This window comes from Panthera pardus, unplaced genomic scaffold, assembly GCF_024362965.1.
Source record: "Panthera pardus isolate Hobbes unplaced genomic scaffold, ASM2436296v1 HiC_scaffold_11, whole genome shotgun sequence".
NCBI classification, from domain to species: domain Eukaryota; kingdom Metazoa; phylum Chordata; class Mammalia; order Carnivora; family Felidae; genus Panthera; species Panthera pardus.
This window is the reverse complement of record NW_026526666.1, coordinates 8,175,046-8,194,602: the sequence shown is the minus strand read 5'-3', so window position 1 is coordinate 8,194,602 and position 19,557 is coordinate 8,175,046. Positions and strand designations below refer to the sequence as shown.

General features: G+C 41.0%; 1 long non-coding RNA gene across 1 annotated transcript in view; it reads left to right on the top strand.

Annotated features, from left to right (window-relative positions):
• The window catches only part of LOC109272119 (uncharacterized), an 87,526-nt gene extending 68,315 nt beyond the window's left edge, over positions 1–19,211 (top strand). The window contains exons 3-5 of the long non-coding RNA XR_002082292.2: positions 8,097–8,190; positions 16,196–16,471; positions 19,013–19,211. This is a non-coding gene — a long non-coding RNA (uncharacterized LOC109272119). The remainder of the gene's footprint in view (positions 1–8,096; positions 8,191–16,195; positions 16,472–19,012) is intronic.
• Positions 19,212–19,557: the final 346 nt, after the last annotated feature.

Sequence of the window (19,557 nt, the reverse complement as noted above, 5' to 3'; positions counted from 1 at the left end):
AACACATTGGTGTTTTGGAGGCAGTTATGGCTTTTCTGGCTGGTTACTTGTTACTATCTGTGTTTGAAAAATCCATGTTTATGAAAGGTTTCCTTTTTACAGTAGTTGCCCTTTCTCTCTGGTTTTACTTTCCACAGTTTGTTAACCACCGTGAACTGTGGTCTACAAACAGATGATCCTCCTTCTGATATATTGTCAGAAGATCAGTAGTAGCCTAATGTCACAATGTCTACATCATTTACCTCACATCATCACAAGAAGAAAGGTGAGTACAGTACAAGAAGATATTTTGAGAGACATTGAGAAAAAACACATTCATATGCCTTTTATTATCATTTATTATAATTGTTGTTTTATTAGTTATTGTTACTCTTAATGCGCCTAATTTACAAAATTTATCATAGATATGTATGTATAGGACAAGACATAGTACCTGTATAGGGTTTGGTAGTATGCACAGTTTCAAGCATCTACCAGGGATGTTGGAACATATACCCCACAAATCAGGGAGGGCTACTTATTCTTTAAACTGCTACTTATGATCATGCATAAACCCAAGCTGTCTACACCAGCCTAAAAGAGTATTTCACTGAATATTAGCCCCACAGGTTGGAACTCAGATTTATTTGAAAATACAATGCCTCCATGATCAGTAAGTTTTAGAAATATTGGCCTGAGCAATGTTGATCTTTCCTGTAGGACTTGACCTTGTATATAGTTCCTGTGTTTTATGGCTCTCCAGGGGTGCTAGGTAGTATAGAACTACTTCAAAAACTTATTTGAACACAATACTTTTTGAAAGAGACATCTTGAAGGATTTGTGTTCAGTGGAACTCACTAGCAAATGGTGGTCTCCACTGTCCCTCCTTACCATTAGCAGGAGACGGCAGGGAACCCTAACTCCAGAGTTAAGGTACTGAAGGTCACTGCTGCTTTTTCATATAAGTTCTTCCCCTCTGGTCCCCCATCCAAAGATCCTCCCAAAGGGTCTTCTGTCAAAGGCTTTTTTGTGACTGTTGAGATAAAGACCAAGTTCTTAATATAACCTGCAGCACAACTTTGTCTTATACTACTCTCCCTCTACCTCTACATTCTGGCCGAAACTTTTTTTTTTTTTTTTTTTTTTTAGTTTTAAAAACTTACCATACACCTTTTTACTCCAGACCCTTTGCCCCTATATTACTCTTTGCCTAAAACCACCTTTTACCCCTAAACTTGATTTGTTCAATCCCTAGTTATTTTTTAGATATCAGCTCCAACTTTGTTTTTAGAAGGTCACTTCTGACTGTGCTCCAGGCCCCTTCCCTCCCCCTATTTTTCACTCCCTCCCCCCTCCTTAGATAGGGCCCTATTGTTGCGTGTTTTCATAGAATGATGACCTTTTCCTTCAAAGTATATATATATATATATATATATATATATATATATATATATATATATATCAGTTTTAATTATAGACTGATCTATGTGTTTATTTGTTTGATGACCGTCCTCTCCTCGAAACCCCTGCACTGGTCCGAAAACAGTCCCTGCACTGCATGAAAACAGGGACCATGTTATTAGTCAGTCATCATTATACATGAAATGTTTGCTAAATGTGAAGAAACGGTATCTATTCGTTCCTGAGTGGTTAATTCAAAGTCAATAGAAGAACCTCATAGGCTTTGAAGCAGTCCACTGGCTCCACTCAGAGTGGCCACATGTCTCTGGATTGGAGCCTTGTGTCATGTACATGCCATTAATGAGCTTGTGAATTTGTTTGTTGACCTAAAGAAAGTTTATTCCTCTGTCTCCTTCAAACACACTTCTGTTCTATTACAGGAGATCTTTCACGTGGCTGTGTTAATAGTGGCAGCAAAGAGCATGAAGCAATTGATCCATAGAGCAGAAATGGTTACCCAGGGGACTCTTCCTTCCAGGACTCTGATATCAGAAAATACATGGTTGAGGGAGCCTAGAAAACCCACATGGGGGCCTCAACTAGCAATCTGGGAGTTGGCCCAGGAAAAGTCACTTTAGGAGCATTCTCTAGAAGTCACTCTTTATTCTTTGGTCATTTGGTCCCTGGTGTATGTCTCTGTTATTTATCTAGGTGTTAGTGATACGAACATTAAAAAAATATGGTCACTAGAGACACGGCAGACTGGTAGAGGAGGGACTTGTGCATAGGCTGAACTGCCTTTCTGGTTCCTCCCGGATATCCTATTAACATATTTCAGCTGGCACTGCAGATCTTCCAGAATTATAATAACTAACACTTAGCACCGGATATGTCACAGTCCATTGGACTGTTCACAGATATCCTGCTTCTCCTCCCTGCAGGAATGTAGTGGGCTCCCAGTTCCTTGCCCACTTGAAGCAGTCACCCGCTTCAGCCAATGAGATGTGTGACACATCTGAGAAGAAATTTTAAGACCATTGCACATAGTGTCTCTTTCCCTTGCCAAAGCAATTGACAGTTCTCCTAATAGTGGAAGCTCTATCTACCTTGATCTTGTAATGGGGAGATCTAGAGCAGAACCCTCACCTTAGAAGCAGAAACCACATGGGGCTTAGTGGGCAGTTCCTGCTATTGGGTAAAGAGAGCTGTTAAAGAGTACCGTAAGTGGGGCGCCTGGGTGGCTCAGTCGGTTGAGCGTCCGACTTCGGCTCGGGTCACGATCTCGCGGTCCGCGAGTTCGAGCCCCGCGTCGGGCTCGGGGCTGATGGCTTGGAGCCTGGGGCCTGCTTCCGATTCTGTGTCTCCCTCTCTCTCTGCCCCTCCCCCGTTCATGCTGTGTCTCTCTCTGTCTCAAAAATAAATAAAAACGTTAAAAAAAAAAATTTAAAAAAAAAAAAAGAGTACCGTAAGTGTTCTCCCCCTGGCTTTATGAATCTCTGTGCGAGGGCTCAGAGATGTTCCATTCCAAAGCTTGTGCACAGAGTTGCTCGCCTTGTGCTACTTGGCCTTCTATGCTTGGAGAATACGACTTTTTTGTTAGACACTAGCAATTGGGAGTTTCCGGTTACTGTACCATAACCTAGCTCATTCTGACTTACACAGTTTCCCAGGCTCTGTTTCAAGCATCTTGGGTATAATGAGTGATTTAATTTTTATAACCACACTACAGAGAAAGTACTGTTATTCCTACTCTGGAAGTGTGGAAATCAAGGCCCACGGAGATTAGGTGACAAACTGAAAATGTGACAGAACTGGGATTCAGACCTAGGGAGTCTGACTTCAGAGTCTGTGTCTTTAACCAGTGGTACCATAGTGCCTCTTGATAACCCTGTGGTCTCTTATCTTTTGCCGTCTCCCTGCTCCCTTGGACCTCATGCCCTAGAGGCTAGGTCTCTACTCCTAGAATTCTGAACGCCAGGCGCTAGTTTGAGAAGATCACCAACTAGTACTTGGAGAAAGCCCACGTACAGCAATGCTATTACCATTTAACTATTTTCGCTGCTCCTATTTTAGCACCTGGACTTCGAACACACCATCAAAGAGATCCTAAATTGGGACATCCAGGTTCCAGATTACCGTATCGGGGAGATCCTATCAAACTTATAATTTAATCTGTGATACATAGGCAGTGTCTCTCATCCATCAACAGCTCAGTCACTAACAATTATAGAGAAACATATCAGAGCATAGGAGAGAAAAGAGGCAATATTTTTGGACAGAGTCACAGAATTAGATTAATGATAATCTCTTTTTCATGAAACACTCTTCATTTTTGATCCATGCATGGCCCTCTTTGTTCATATTCGTGTTTTCATGTATATATTCGCTGACTTGTTTTTCTTAAGTAATAGAAGTAAAATGCAGGAGCCCTCTCCCCATCAACACGAGAAGGAAACTGTTGGCAATAGCTTACATTACAATAGCTTGCATACTTGTCTTCCATCCTGTCCTTCTGTGGCGCCCACCCACTGTCCTGACTCCTGTGTGTGTCATTCCCCTGCTTTTTTTAACATGTAGTTTTTCTTTTTTCTTTTTTTTAACTATTCTTTATATTAGAGGATATTCTCCTGAATGCAATCTTGTTGGGGTTTTTTTCCCCACTCAATATTATATTGTTAAGGGATCTGTTGGTGACCATGAGAATGCAGGCGTACTTGACCCAGGGCCCTCTTCTCCGCTCTCTATTGTGAACATTGCTGAGCTGTGCCAAGACCACGATTCCTGCAGATCCCTAGGACATTGCTCCCAGCTGATGACTGAGTGTGGTCGAGATGCTGAGACAGCCCCAGTCCTGGGAGACACAGGGCTCCTGTGACAGCTGACGCTCGCTCAAGGACACCGAGGTGACCTTGCCGAATCGTCTGCAGATCTAGTACAGTCTACATCCCTTCCATCCAACCCTCCTTTCCTCCTCCTTCACTTGGGGTCATATTTGCATCGCAGTCTGTGACTCCCCCAGACTTCCTCCCATTTTCTCCACAAGCATTGCTCCTAAGGAAAACTTCCCACAGTTAATCCTACCTTGGCATATTTCCTCAGAGGTCAAATACAGCATTCACACTGTTACATGTAACAGAAATCTATTGCTTCCACTGCTGTATGGTGTTCGATTATATGAATATACCAAGGGAATGGATAAATACACTGTGGTATATTCTAATAATTGCAGATTTGGGTTGTTTCCAGATTTTACCATTAGGAAGAATGCTGCTATAAACATCCCTTGTATGTTTATGTGTTCGGTAATTTGTCTTGGATATATATCTAGAAGTTTCTGGGTCATGGGGCAGGTATCTGGCTGACATTTAAGATAATGTCGAACTGCTTTCTGAAGAGTTTGTACACATTTACACTCCTACCAGTGGAGTATAAAAAATCCTGTGGACTCATAGCCTCTCCAATACTTAGTAGGTTGGAATTCTTAATTTTTGCTACTTAAATGGGTATAAAATAACCACTGTGGATTTGATTGGCATTTCCCTCAAGGTGAACATCTTTCTATGTTATTGCTTCTCCTGTAAACTGCCCGTTTATGGCTGTGCCATTTTGGGAAGTGGGGGGTGGAGATGTTTTTTGACTGAAATGTAGGACTTCTTTATATGCCCCTGATAATTAACCTGATAATTCATGTGTTGAAAATACCTTTTCCCAATCCAATTTGTAAGTTGTCTTTCACATCCTGTAAGGTGGCTGTTGATGAGCAGAATTTCTTCATTTTAATAAGACATCAAGTTTTAATAGTTAGCATTTCTGTTTAAAACTTTCTCCCTATCCCAAGATTAGAAATAGATTCACCTAGGGCTCAGTCAGTTAAGCGTCCAACTCTTGATTTCAGCTCAGGTCATGATCTTGTGGCTTGTGAGTTTGAGCCTCGTGTCAGGCTCCGTGCTGGCAGTGCAGGGCCTGCTTGGGATTCTTTCTTTCCCTCTCTGTCCTTCCCCCACCTCTCCTCCAAAATAAATAAATAAATAAACTTAAAAATATATATGTTCATGGAGCGCCTGGGTGGCTCAGTCAGTTACGCGTCCGACTTTGGCTCCAGTCATGATATCACAGTTCATGGGTTCGAGCCCCACATTGGGCTCTGTGCTGACAGCTTAGAGCCTGAAGCCTGCCTTGGATTCTGTGTCTCGCTCTCTCTCTGCCCCTCCCCCATTCACGTTCTGTCTCTCTCTGTCTCTCAAAAATAAATGTTGGGGCGCCTGGGTGGCTCAGTCGGTTAAGCGGCCGACTTCGGCTCAGGTCATGATCTCACAGTCCGTGAGTTCGAGCCCCGCATCGGGCTCTGTGCTGACAGCTCAGAGCCTGGAGCCTGTTTCAGATTCTGTGTCTCCCTCTCTCTGACCCTCCCCCGTTCATGCTCTGTCTCTCTCTGTCTCAAAAATAAATAAACGTTAAAAAAAATTAAAAAAAAATAAAATAAAATAAAAAATAAATGTTAAATATATCTATATCTATATCTATATATTCACCTATAATTTCTCCTAAAAAGAAAAATAAAGGTATTATTGTCTTTGTCATTTAAGTCCTTGAGTTATCAAGAGATATTTTTCTGTATGGTACAAACTTAGAATTAGTTTCACTTTTCTGACACAAGAACAGACACTCAGATCAATGGAACAGAATAGAGAATCCAGAAATGGACCCACAAATGTATGGCCAACTAATCTTTGACAAAGCAAGAAAGAATATTCAATGGAGTAAAGAGAGTCTCTTCAGCAAGTGGTGCTGGGAAAACTGGACAGTAACATACAGAAGAATGAACCTGGACCCCTTTCTTACACCATACAAAAAAATAAACTCAAAATGGATGAAAGACCTAAATGTAAGTCAGGAAGCCATCAAAATCCTCAAGGAGAAAGCAGGCAAAAACCTCTTTGATCATGGCCACAGCAGCTTCTTACTGAACACGTCTCTGGAGGCAAGGGAAACAAAAGCAAAAATGAACTACTGGGACCTCATCAAAATAAAAAGCTTCTGCACAGCAAAGGAAACAATCAGCAAAACTAAAAGGCAACCGACAGAATGGGAGAAGGTATTTGCAAATGACATATCAGATAAAGGGTTAGTATCCAAAATCTATAAAGAACTTATCCAACTCAACACCCAAAAAACAAATAATCCAGTGAAGAAATGGGTGAAAGACATGAATAGACACTTCTCCAAAGAAGACATCCAGATGGCCAACCGACACATGGAAAAATGCTCAACATCACTCATCATCAGGGAAATACAAATCATGAGATACCACCTTACACCTGTCAGAATGGCTACCATTAACAACTCAGGCAACAACAGATGTTGGCAAGGATGTGGAGAAAGAGGATCTCTTTTGCATTGCTGGTGGCAATGCAAGCTGGTGCAGCCACTCTGGAAAACAGTATGGAGGCTCCTCAAAAAACTAAAAATAGAACTTCCCTACAACCCAGCAATTGCACTAATAGGAATTTGTCCACGGGATACAGGTGTGCTGTTTCGAAGGGACACATGCACCCCCATGTTTATAGCAGCACTATCAACAGTAGCCAAAGTATGGAAAGAGCCCAGGTGTCCATCGATGGATGAATGGATAAAGAAGGTGTGGTATAGATATACAATGGAGTATTACTCGACAATCAAAAAGAATGAAATCTTGTCATTTGCAACTACATGGATGGAACTGAAGGGTATTATGCTAAGTGAAATTCGTCAGTCAGAGAAAGACAAAAATCATATGACTTCACTCCTATGAGGACTTTAAAAGACAAAACAAATGAACATAAGGGAAGGGAAACAAAAATAATATAAAAATAGGGAGGGGGACAAAACCAAAGAAACTCATAAATATGGAGAACAAACTGAGGGTTACTGGAGAGGTTGTGGGAGGGGGGATGGGTTAAATGGGTAAGGGGCATTAAGGAATCCACTCCTGAAATCATTGTTTCACTATATGCTAACTAATTTAGATGTAAATTTTAAAAAATAAAAAATAAATTAAAAAAAAAAGAATTAGCTTCACTTTTCCCCCCACCATACAGATATTCTTTTTCTCCTCCAGGTTAATTCATTACATAGTCTCTTTTCCCCTACTGACCTTCCATGCCAAGTCTTTCAAATATCAAAGTTCCATATATTCAAGGGTCTGTTTCTGAGGTCCTATTATATTGGACAGTATCTCCACTAGAAACACATAATCTTTTTTTTTTTTAATATTTATTTATTTTTGAGAGAGAGTGGAGGGACAGAGAGAGAGAGAGAGAGACACAGAATCGGAAGCAAGCTCCAGGCTCTGAGCTGTCAGCACAGAGCCTGATGCGGGGCTCGAACTCACAAACTGTGAGATCATGACCTGATCTAACTCTCCATTCATTTAGGTCTTTCTTCGTTCTCATGGAGGTGTTGCAGATACTTTGTTCAGTGTACTGCTAGGTGCCTAATTTTGTGTGTGGTGCGATTGTTATTGTAAATGGTGTCTTCTTTTCAATTGCACTTTCTAGTTTATAACTGTTAGTGTATACGAATGCAGTTGACTTCTATATAAGCAAAAATATTCTGGTAAAAACAATGATCACGATAACAGCCATTATTCAGTATTTCTAGCTTTCATTTGCTGAGCACATATTCTGTGCTGGCCATGATGGTAAGTGCTTATATACATTTTCTCCTTTATTCACAGCACAGCCCCATGAGTTTGAAAATAACTCGGATGAACAGATTAGAAAACCAAGGTGCAGACCGATGGGAGCACTTGAAATCACACATCTAGACAAGTAAGCCACTGGGGTTCAATCTTAAAGTGTTCTGACTCTAAAGCATACACTTTTTTTTTTTTAAATGTTTATCCCTTTTTGAAGAGAGAGCACAAGCGGGGGAAGGTCAGAATCCGAAGCAGGCTCCAGGCTCTGAGCTGTCAGCATAGAGCACAATGTGGGGCTCGAGCTCACGAACCACAAGATCATGACCTGAGCTGAAGTCGAACTTTTAACTGATTGAGCCACCCAGGCTCCCCTAAAGCATAAACTCTTGACTATCAGCAATTTATAGCAGTTCTCGGTTTTAAGGGGAAACAACCATAACAAAATAAACCTCAATCACTGTATATTTTTTTTGCATTTCCTGTTTTCTCAGTTATGGCTGCCACATACAGGTGATATCTCAATGTTGTTCAGATTGACCATCTACAGAAGGTGCAGAAAACTGTTTCTCTAAGAGTATGGTCACCAGTGTCTTTAATAGATGAGCCATCGCATTCTTTACTGGCAACAACATCCACTTACTCTATCTGCCCCTATTATAATCAAGATTCCATGATTTAAGAGGGGGTAAGGAGAGGGCTATGACTCCCAGAATCTGACTCCTTCTCAGAGAGAGGGAGACTTGGTCTGCGGTGTTTATTTTTATGTGGCTTTACTGGTCATGTGTTGACGGTGGCACACACCATTCAGCCTGGTTTGTGATGAGCAAGACAGTGCTTTCAGTTGTGAACCTGATACGCCCTACACCCCAAAATCACACAGCAAAGGAAATATAAGGTCACCCAAGACTTAAATCCTCACATTGTAACAAGCCAGTGTACAGCAGATATATAATCATTCCTTAGATTTGTAGAACAAAGAAATTTCACAGTGCCTATCCAGCTAATTTACTCTTCCTCGGGAAGTAAGCTGAGTAGGTGCTGCTATGCTTCCTTTATAATGAAGAAGGTGAGACCCAGAGAAAGTGACTTGTCCAGGGTCACCATGCAGTTGGGAAATTGGAGCTATAGTTCACCCCATGGAGTGTGTTCTCTCTACCTCTCTGTAGACTTTCCCCTTTATTATTTTTTTAAATGTTTATTTATTTTTGAGAGAGAGACAGAGCATGAGCAGGTGAGGACAGAAAGAGAGAGGGAGACATAGAATCCGAAGTAGGTTCCAGGTTCTGAACTGTCAGCCCAGAGCCTGACGTGGGGCTCGAACCCACGAACCACGAGATCATGCCCTGAGCCAAAGTTGGTGCTCAGCCGACTAAGCCACCCAGGTGCTCCTCAAAAATGTTTTTAAAACAGACTTTTAAAACCTGAAAAATACTCCATTATTTTGGTATACAACAATTTATTCAGTCAATTGCACATAATTCAGTCGTTGTGCTCATTTAGGTAAAGTTTTCCATTTTTACTAAACATCTTTGTGTCTAAAATGTGTTCACCCTTCTGATTGTTTCACAATAGATTCATACATGTGGAATTCTTAAAGGACAAGACTATTTTTTAAGATTTTTGATGCAAGACTGCCTAACTGCTTTCCAGAAAGACTGTACTAATTTATACTCCCTCCACAGTGGGGGGAAAAATGCTGATGTTACCAGACTTTGAGTGTCGTCATTTTTCAAACACTTTGTTATTTCAGTAGATTTAAAAATGGTATCCTAGGGTTATTTTATTTGTTTGGGTATTCCTGAGGTGAACTTTTGTTTTTCTAAGTTAATCATTCATATTGTCCATTGCCTACCTTTTTTTTTTTTTTTTTTTTAGTGTAACGGCAGTATTTCTCTTTGCTTCTTTAGTAATGAAGGATATAAATCCTTTTTTCTGAAATATTTGTAGCAAATGTTTTCTGCCAGACTGTTGTAAGGCTTTTAAAAATTGTAATGACTTTCCGATGTACTTAAGTTTTGTATTTTCGTCAAGGAATCTATTGTTTTGTTCTTATTCCCTCGATTAGTTATCTGTACAGGATTTCCTTTTCCACCCAGAACTCTGACAAATATTCATCTCGATATTCATTTAAAATTGTCTCCTATCCATCTGTTTTTATTTTGCTATATGGTGTGTAAGGCAATACATTTTCTCTTTGTTTGCAAATAGCCAGATTTTTCAACAGATTTGCATAGTTTGAATCTTGATGTTAAATTGGACCAAAAAAGGCAGGGCGGGGGGCGGGGGGGTGGGTAATAGGAATATTTGGTGCTGGAGGGATTCATAAAGCTGCAGTGTTGGAAACGCCGATGGATGTCTGGGTGATCACCAGGAAAGGAAAACAGGAAAAACCAGTATTTGACAGCTGGTAAGTGGGTTCTAGGTTGTTCCTCCTTTCCCCCTTCTCCCCAAGTATGGAGAGTTCACCATACCACAGTGAACTGTCCCAGATTCCAGTAGTCAAAAGTCAGGGGCACCCCCAATTGTTTCCTGATGTGAAGACCTCACTCAACTACTGGGGAATGAACTTCTCTCCGAGCAAGTTGGCAAGGATGCCAGGAGGGGTAGAGACGTATAATTGTCTTGTGGATAGATGTAAGCTCAAGACTTGTCCACATTCAAACTGTTTGTGTTTCCATGGTCTCTCACAAAACTCTGTGTGTGTCTCTAGCATTGCACTTACAACATCATATTGTAATTTTTCTTTGTGTGTCTTCTTCCTCCTTATCCTGCGCCTAGGGTTTTTTTTTTAATATATGTTTGTTTGTTTTTTTTTTTTTAACGTTTATTTTTTTGAGACAGAGAGAGACAGAGCATGAACGGGGAGGGGCAGAGAGAGAGGGAGACAGAATCGGAAGCAGGCTTCAGGCTCTGAGCCATCAGCCCAGAGCCCGACGCGGGGCTCAAACTCACGGACCGCGAGATCGTGACCCGGGCTGAAGTCGGACGCTTAACCGACTGAGCCACCCAGGCGCCCCTTAATATATGTTTATGCAGTATAATAACAGTAAAGTGAATAAATCTTAAATGTACCATTCATTGAGTTTTGATAAATGTAAAGACCCATTTAACTGACACCCCAAATAAGACCTAAAACACTGTCATTATTCTAGAAAATTCCTCTGTGTGCTTTTCTAGTCATCACCCCCTCCATCCAGAGGCCACCACTATTCTGATTTCTATCCCCACAGACTAGTTTTGCATGAGTGGGGACTTCATATTGATTCTAAGTATGTGTTCCTCTGTGTCTGGCTCCTTCCAGTCTACCACATGATATTTGGGGGTCATTCCTATTGTCTCAAGTGTCCATAGTATGTTTCTTTTTGCTGCTGAGTTCATTCTAGCCCCATTTGTTGAAGAGCCTGTCCCTCCCACATTGATTTGCTTTGGCACCTCTGGCAAAGATCATTCGATAGTCATTGTGGATTTTTTTCTGCCCCATTGATCTATTTGTCTGTCTTTATACCAGTAACTTACTGTCTCAGAAATTGACGAGTTAATACTAACATTTATATGGAAACATAAAAACAATAGTCTTTTAAAAATCCCATAAAGCTTTATAGTGACACTTAAAATCAGGTTGTGTAAATCCTCCAACTATTTTATTTTTTATCAACTCATCAGTTTCTACAAAAACCTTCCTGGGAATTTCACTAGAATTACATTTAATCTGTAGATCAATTTTGTGAGAACCACCATCTTTACAATATTGATTCAGCTACCCTGTAAGTATGGTATATCTCTCCCCATTTATTTGTCTTAATTTCTCTCAATAATATTTTATAGTTTTTTTAAAATGTTTATTTATTTTGAGAGAGAGAAAGAGTGAGTGGAGGAGGGGCAGGCAGAGAGAGAAAGAGAGAGAGAGAGAGAGAGAGAGAGAGAGAGAGAGAGAGAGAGAATCCCAAGCAGACTCTGCACTGTCTGCACAGAGCCAAACAAGGGGCTTGAACTCACAAACCGTGAGATCATGACCTGAACCAGAATCAGGAATCGGATGCTTAACCGACTGAGCCACCCAGGTACCCCAATATTTTATAGCTTTAAGTGTACATGTCTCACCTATCTTTTTAAAAAGTGATCTGTATTTCGTGATATTGATTCTGTTGTAAATGCTATTGACTTTTAATTTCCTTTTCCAATTGTTTATTGGTAATACACAGAAATATAATTAAATTTTCTATATTGACATTATATCCTTAAACCTTGCTGAATTACTAGCTTCAGTAGGATTTGGGGGTAGATTCCTTTGATTTTCTATATGCAAAATTGTGTCTCTGTAAATAAAGCTAACTTTATCTTATTTAAACTTGGTCTCTCCCAGTCTTCAGGACTCTTAATGGAGAGAAATACCATGTTGACTAGAAACAGTGAGAGTAGACATCCTTACCTTGTTTCTGACCTTAGAGGGAACATGGTCCATGTTTTATCATCCATTGTAGTGTTAAGTATAGGTTTTTATTTTTTTTTTTTATTTTTTTAACGTTTATTTATTTTTGAGACAGAGAGAAACAGAGCATGAACGGGGGAGGGGCGGAGAGAGAGGGAGACACAGAATGGGAAGCAGGCTCCAGGCTCTGAGCCATCAGCCCAGAGCCCGTCGCGGGGCTCGAACTCACGGACCGTGAGATCGTGACCTGAGCTGAAGTCGGACGCTTAACCGACTGAGCCACCCAGGCACCCCAAGTATAGGTTTTTATAGATGCCTTTTATCAGGTTAAGGAAGTTCTGTTCTATTCTGAATTTGCCTAGAGTTTTTCTCATGAAGTGATGGTGAGGTTTGTGAGATCCTTTTCCTGGACCTGCTGAGATGTTCATGTGATTTCTCTCCTTTGTTTTTTAATGGGATGGGTTACATTTTGTTTTTGTTTTTGTTTTTGTTTTTGCTTTACCCAACCTTGCATTTATTTGTGATAAACCTCACTTGGCCATGATATATTATCCCTTTTATATATTGATGGATTTGATTTGCTAATGTTTTGCTAAGGCTTTTTGCATCTCTGTTCATGAGGAATATCGGTTTGTAATTTTTTTGTAGTGCATTTGTCAGATTTTGGTATTAGGAATATGATTAGGAATACTAGGCTTTTTAAAGAAGGTCAAGAGGTAACCTCTCCTCCTTTGTTTCTGTAAGAGATTAAGATTGGCATTATTTCTTAAGTGTTTGATAGAATTTACCATTAGCACTATGTGGGCCAGAAGTGTTCTTTGTGGGGGAAACAATTTTAATGGTGAATTCAACTTCTTTAACAGATTTCAGGTCATTTATTTCTTCTTGTGTCCCATTTTGAAAAATTGTATTTTTCAAGGGATTATTCATTTCATACACATTGTCAAACTTGTTGGCATAAAGTTGTTTGGAATATCCCTTTATTTTTCTTTTAAGATCTGTAGGGTTGGGGCACCTGGGTGGCTCAGTCAGTGAGGCGTCCGACTTTGGCTCAGTTCATGAGTTCAAGCCCGTCATTGGGCTCTGTGCTGGAGCGTGCTTTGGATTCTGTGTCTTCCTGTCTCTCTGCCCCTCCCCTGCTTGTGTTCTGTCTCTCTCTCAAAATTAAATAAACATAAAATTTTTTTTTTGAAAAATAAAAATAAATAAAAGTAAATATTTTTTAAAGTTTAAAAAAAAGCTCTGTAGGATTTGAGGCACTATCCTTCCTTTCATTCTTCATAGTGGTCATTTGCATTTTCTCTTTATTTTTTCCTTGTTCAATCTAACTAGGGATTTATCAATTTTATTGATCTTCTCAAAAATTCTTTTTTTTCTTTTTTGCTGTTTATTTCCTCCATTGTTTATCTGTTTTCTATTTCATGGATTTTCACTCTTTATTATTTGCTATTTTTCTATTTACTTTGAGTTTAGTCTATCATTCCTTTATTAGCTTCTTAAGAAGAAAACTTGGGGAGCACCCAAATGACTCAGTCAGTTGAGTGTCCGACTCGATTTCAGTTCAGGTCTTGATCTCCGGGTCATGGACTCAAGCCCCGTGGTGGGCTCTGTCCTGGGCATGATATATATGTGTTTTTCCTTGAGATTTTTTTTTTTTCTCTAGAAGAGTATTGTTCAATTTCTAAATATTCTAATATTTTTGAGATCTCTTTTTGTTATTGGTTAAATTTGTTATTAGTTAAATTCTAGTGTGGCCAGAAAATATACTCTGTATGATTTTTGTGTTACCCAAATTTTTCTTCATTTTTCTTCATTCCTATGGGAATGAAGATGTGCTGCAATCTTTTACATGCTAACCTGAAACAGAATTCTCTCCCACTTAACTTAGTTTCTGGAAGACGGGAATTACACCTTAGAGTTGATGTGTGGCAGGGCTTGCCACATAACAGAAGTTCAGTAAGTATAAGAATTAAGTTATTAACGAATGGTGAAGATTGGGACAAGGGAAGGGTTATGACTAAAACATGGATTTACTGTCAAGTTTAACTCATGGTATAACATGCAAACACATGGCTCCATACAGTTTGTGAAAGAACTCCAGGAAGACAGAAGGATGGGTATGAACTCTACAAATCCAAATGTGGTTGAAATTGATCTCAAAATGTAGTAATACAGTAATTATCATTTTCATTGTGCTTTGTAGTTGATAGCTTAGATACCTTTTCTCATAGAAGGGAAGGCATAATGTAGAATGATCCATGTGGTTTCTGGAGACCTCGCTATTGAGCTCAGAAATTTAGTGGACGTAACCACTAGAATTATAAGAATCTATTAAGAAAATGGATACTAACAAGAAATGTAAAGTGGGGACGGCTGGTGCTAATGAGGCTGATAATAACAGCTAACATTTACTGAGCATTTATTTTGTAATAAGCGCGATGCTAAACAGTGTATGCTCCCAACAACCCTATCTTATGATACCCACCTCACAGATGAGACCCAGACAGCAAACTGATTTGTCCAAGGTCATACAGTTAAAAAATGAGGAAGCCAGGATTTGATTTTGATGAGACGCAGACAGCAAACGGATTTGTCCAAGGTCACACAGTTAAAAAATGAGGAAGCCAGGATTTGATCCCAAGCACTACAACCTTTGAGATTTGTGAAAAAGTTCTGAAGGCTGTTATTATTCCCTGGGACTTGTCATAAATGGAAACTTCGACTCTCCAGGTAGGGGTAGGATTTTGCACACATATTTGATCTGTATCTCCCTCCAGAAGTAGAGTCAGCAAGGGATTTTCAGTGTAAAAGAGGTATTGTGAAAAGCCAGTGTGTGGGGGCGGGGGCTGAGGGACAAGGAAGGGGAAGCCAGTCTGTGAGGGGCAAGTCGAAAATTAAAGTTTGAGACAAATCTAGTACAGGCTGAAAGGGGCCAAGGACTGGTGACAAGAGTAGAACCAAATGGGGACAAGAACAAGACAGAAACCAGAAGCTAATAGTGCAGGACCACTATTTGACCCCGCATGGGCCAGGCACTTTTTTGTTTGTTTTTAATTTTTTAATGTTTATTCATTTTTGAGAGACACAGTGAAAGTAGGGGTGGGGCAGAGAGAGAGGGAAACACAGAATCTGAAGCAGGCTCTAGGCTCTGAGCGGTCGGCACAGAGCCCAACATGAGGCTCAAACCCACGAATGGTGAGATCACGACCTGAGCCAAAGTCAAATGGTTAACCAGCCACCCAGGCGCCCCTGGACCAGGCAGTTTTAAAGCCATTATATCATGTGATCTTCACAGCCACTCTAAGAGGTAATTACTACTGTGTCTCCCTTATAGATCTGCACCAGCCATGTGTGGAGTGTGTGTTAACATTTGATGGGCTTAGAATTCCAAGATCTTAAGCACTGTTTGTCTCCAGCCATAGTGGAAAGTTTTGGATCAGAATCTGAGGGTGAGAAATGGAGACAGGGGACAGTCAGGAAGCCAGTGACTGGGACAGATCCCTCTTGGTACTACTGCCATTACAAGCTGGCTTCTGGTGAGCCATCTAGTTTTTTGCTGGTACTGCTCCTGGGGCTGCTAAGAGACACCCAGACTTCTCAAACAAAGTTGTTAGTTATGTTTGGCAAGGGACAAAAACACATCCGTGGCTTGATCAATACTGTTATTGGCGCTCGCAGCATTTATGTTCTTTTCATATTCCCTATCCAGGAAAGAAACTTCAAGTTGGAAGAGGCAAGGTTCCCACAGATGTTGGTGACAGAAAATGGAAACCCAGGCAAGAAATAAGGAATGTTCTAAAGGCCCTCTCAGGGTCCCAGGGCCTGGCCAGATAAATTAACTTCTAGGAGACTTGTATGCTTTGAAGAGCTGAGACATTGAGGGAAGGGGCTAGAAGCCCAGCCACTGGAAAGTTATGATCTTTTAAAAAAAATGGGCAGGCAGTTTGGATGATCTTTGGTCACTCGAGCTGGACATTGTCTCCAGGTGAGAAGTAAGGAGTCAATGCATTTTCCCGGATGTACCACATTTCTTTCTGAGAGTTGCTAGACTGGTTTTTGGGTATTGTGTAAACAGAATGCGTTTGTAGCAGTCCTTTTGACAGCTAAAGTCCCTGTCCTTGAAGACAGACGAGATGCACCTCTGGGCAGGAGCAGAAGGTAGCCGGATCAGGTAGATGAAGAACTGATTGAATATAGAGTACTAATTAATAGATTGATGACGATCCGGAGAAAGGATCTTTCACACTACAGGTTTCTGGCCTCCGTCTTGCCTTGTTAACTATTTTTATTAATGACTTGGATGAAGACGTTGATGGCCTGGTGATAAAATTTGTGGATGACACAAAGCTGGAAGAGCTAGCTCATAAGTTGGATGGCACAATTGGGATGCAAAAAAGATCTGACGGACTGAAACAATGGACCAGATCTAATAGGATTATGTTTAATGGGGATAAATGCAAAGTCCTGCACTTGTTTAAAATAAACAAACAACTAAGATGGAATGAACAGCAGATGCGCTTTGATAGTAGCCTACGTGGAAATGATAGAGATGTTTCAGTTGGTTATCGGCTCAAAACGAATCACTGTTGCACCGTAAATTTGGACTGTAACGGGAAGGGGGTAGACTATAAGAGAGGCAATAACCTTTCTTCCTCCAAAATGATGGCTCTTATTTTCAGTTTGCTATATGGCAAACATCTTTCTGTGGATTCTCTCATCCAGTCTCACTATCCTGTCAGGGGCTACTATTACCCCATCTTACAGATAAGGAAACTGAAGCTCGAGGAGACTGAGTAACGTGTCCAAAGTCGCATACAAGAGCCGGGACATGAACATGGTGTTCTGATCCCACCTTGTGCTAAACCACCATTCCAGGCTGCCTTTGGGCCCTTTGGCTTACACCTAGATAGAGCTGATATACCTTATACCTTGGTATATCCAGTCACCTTATAAAAGTAATATCTCTACACAGACAGAGTTGAAGACTTGAGATCATAGACATATGGGATGAGAAAAGGCAGGCTGGGCCATGGTGGGAGGGACGCAAGGAAGAAGGCGGGTGTTAGGATCCCTGCCTTCATATGTATAACAGGCTTCAAGTGTTCCTTCCTGGAGTCTTGGAAGGCAGAGCCATGGCCAAGGGGGTGAAAATACAGAGGCATGTTTAGGTTCAAGTAACAATGCACTTTCTAATAATTTGAGCACTCTTGACGATGGACTGGCATCTCGTGAGGGAGTGTCCCTAGATGGCATACAGCACGGGCCAACTGATCACTTGTCAGAAGCAGACGCTGGACCAGGTGACCTTTTGAGTTCTCCTCCTACTGAGGCCATCTCTGCTTCTGGACTAGTCCTAACATCTGGACTAGGGAGTCGGGGCATTTTTAGGCACCGGGGCAAGTCCTGCGGTTTTTGATTTATTGCATTTCAACAATGAATGCTGATAACCTGTTCCCCTTCAGGGAGTTTTTATTTTGTTTCATTTCATTTCATTTCATTTCATTTCATTTCATTTCATTTCATTTCATTTATTTATTTATTTATTTATTTTCTTAAACTTCTATTCTTTGGGGATTTTTGAAGTATGTGCTATACTCTTTATCCATATAACAAAAGCTGCCAGGCAGACCCACTGTGGAAGGATTTAAGAACAAATAAGGAAACAAACACATATAATGCTCTCTACTTCCTTGTGGTGTTTGTGTCTTCTCATTTACAGCCAACTTATCAGATAGCTGATACTGTCAGGATTTTTTGAATAGCTGCATATATACCGTTCACTCTGCCTTTGCTATCCCAAAGTTGGCCCTTCTGAATCCTCTCTCCCCTGTTCTGCTGCGGTCTGGTGAAAGAACTATTACATTAATAGTTAGGACTACAAATAGGAAATGAGTAAATAGGATCAGAGAAAGGAACCAGAGAGCTGTTCAGTTAGTAAATTGCATGATACAATCTATAATACATGGACTTTGGTACGTCCATTTGATTAGAGACTTCTCTCTCCCCCACTTCCAAAACTCTAGAGTATCTTGTATCTTTGTTCTGGGAAGCTTAAGGTGTGTGGACTTGTGGCCCCATATATAAAATGCTTTTAAAGTTCGGCTTCCCATGTCAGGAGAAGGAACAATGGCCCCGCAGTGAGGCCGCCACCCCAGCACGCACCGGCCGGCTAAGCCCTCAGAGCATCCCGTGGGGCCCCTGTGTGTTGGGGAAAACAGTGGCTGCCCAGGATAACGAGACCATGTCAGGCATTGTAGGCAAATATGCTTGGGCCAGCACTCCACAGTCTCACGCTGCAGTTGTGTGTTCCTAGGGAGCCCACACCATCTTAATCATGCCTGCCAGGGAAGAAATTCTCCTTTCTCTTTTTTTCCCCAAGACGTATTTCCCCTGTATCGTTTAAACATATTAAATCACTGTTAGTACGCAGAGTGGGCATCATGTTAGCATAAGATCTAATCAGAGCGAGTCTGCTGGTCTCCAAAGGCTTTATTCTTTTTGTCTCTTTCCTCTGTTTTCTTGTTAGACTGAAGAGCCTTTTCTGACATCCTCATTTGTTCTGCTGTGTAATAGCATGGGATCTTTCAGAGCTGTCGACATCTGCTGCACTCTAGAGAGCTGCAGAACCGAGCCAGCAAAGCAATAATAATTATGCCCAAATGGACTGCAAAGGATGTGAGAGATAAGAAGGAAGACCAGAAAAAAATACACTCGATGCAATGGTGTTCCAGCCTGAAGTGAGTGAATGTGTGTGCGTGTGTGTGCATGTAAATGTACAGTCGCTGAGGCCATACACCTGTATGTGCGTTGAGGACACAAATCCTTTTCCTGAGAGCAGTGGACTGGAAATCAATCTGGCTCAGCGCTCTCCAAATTCCCAATCCTTGCTCCTTCCCCCAGAAGGCCACACTCAAGGTAGGTGCGGCTTCCTACATTGCAGGGTAGTTTGTAGGACACCGTGGAGAGAGACCTTCTTCCTTCTGCCCCCCGCTCCGCCCTTATGCGTAGCTGTGTCTTCTTCCCTGGAACTACTCTGAGGATAAATTCGGCTTGTTGGAAAGAGGCTGTACA